Genomic DNA, 1,411 nt, shown 5'->3' on the forward strand with positions numbered 1-1,411 from the left:
GGGTGAGACTGCACCAAGAACAAATATCCATGCGTTGAATTTCTATCTAATTATAATAGCTACTTTCAAAATGATTCACATAATATATTGTATGCGTTCGTTCGTAGAAAAGACGAGTGCTGCAGTCTACGTCTGGGCACCAAAATTAAGAATTTTTACTTAGTATTTTACACTTAGTGGCTCTAAGATTGCTTAACATCAGCTTTGATCATTTCCTGTTACTAGAGAATAGCAAAATACATACATTTCTGTAAATACAGTGAACATTATTAGTATGTAGAAATGCAATTATGTCTGCCAATATTGGGCGCATTTGAGAGACCTTATAGCAACAAACTAAGCAGAAAACTTCCTCATTCAAAGAAAAAGGAGAGGAAAAAAATCGTGTGTTGTTTTTAATCACATGTACTGTTCTTCAGTTGCCAATTATGTGAACGTAATCCTTGATTATCATCATCCTATTAATCTGGAATTAATCTATTCCAAGTAATCTAGGGACAGCAGCCACAGTAAAGCTGTGTTGGGTACTGGCTCTACCGACCATGCAAATGTGTGTGTATTTCCCTAGATGCTGTTTTTGGCATGATTTTGACTGTTCTTCCTATTACATGATATCAAATCTGCATGACTGGCAGTGGAGACGGCACTAGCATGCCAGCATGTGCCTGTGTGTGTTTGTGTGTGTGTGTGTGTGTGTGTGTGTGTGTGTGTGTGTGTGTGTGTGTGTGTGTGTGTGTGTGTGTGTGTGTGTGTGTGTAAGCATGTGTGTGTCTGTGTTTTTGGTGGTACAGCTACAGGTCTCACTGCCACTGTCCAGCTGGCACACTGATGTGGTAGTTGGCACATCATGCTCGCGCACACGCAAACACACACACATACACACACACTATTCTCGGAAGAATCAGTATCCTCAATCAGTCGCAGCCAAGCCCATGGAGAGCCCAAGGTCATGATGCTGACAGTGCGCAGTGTGGCTCGGTGTGGTCAGACATGAAATGGTGCTGCTTTCAGGCTGCCAGAGGATTACAATGTGGACTCAACTTTTCCTGCTGCCAGGACGCTTCAGCCAGAAATAGCACCGCAAAATATATTCAGTATCGGTCCAGAACTGAGTTAAAGTCATATTTCACAAGTAAAGAAAGGGAGCAAAAGGTTATATTAGCTGCTGTGCTGATCATAAAGGGTTACATTTAAGCTTAAACACAGTTTAGTTAGCTTCGGTGGTGACTTTATAATAAAATAAGACATTATATAAGTTAGCAGCCAAAGCAAAAATGCTCAATTTTCAGTTACTTTTGCGATTTTGTTGAGGATATAAGTCTTACATTATACATACTGTCTTGGGCTGACCTAGAAGGATTGTGATTCAAACGGAGAAGAAAAAGACGAAACACTCTTTCAGGAAGCAGTT

This window comes from Cottoperca gobio, chromosome 17, assembly GCF_900634415.1.
Source record: "Cottoperca gobio chromosome 17, fCotGob3.1, whole genome shotgun sequence".
NCBI lineage: Eukaryota > Metazoa > Chordata > Actinopteri > Perciformes > Bovichtidae > Cottoperca > Cottoperca gobio.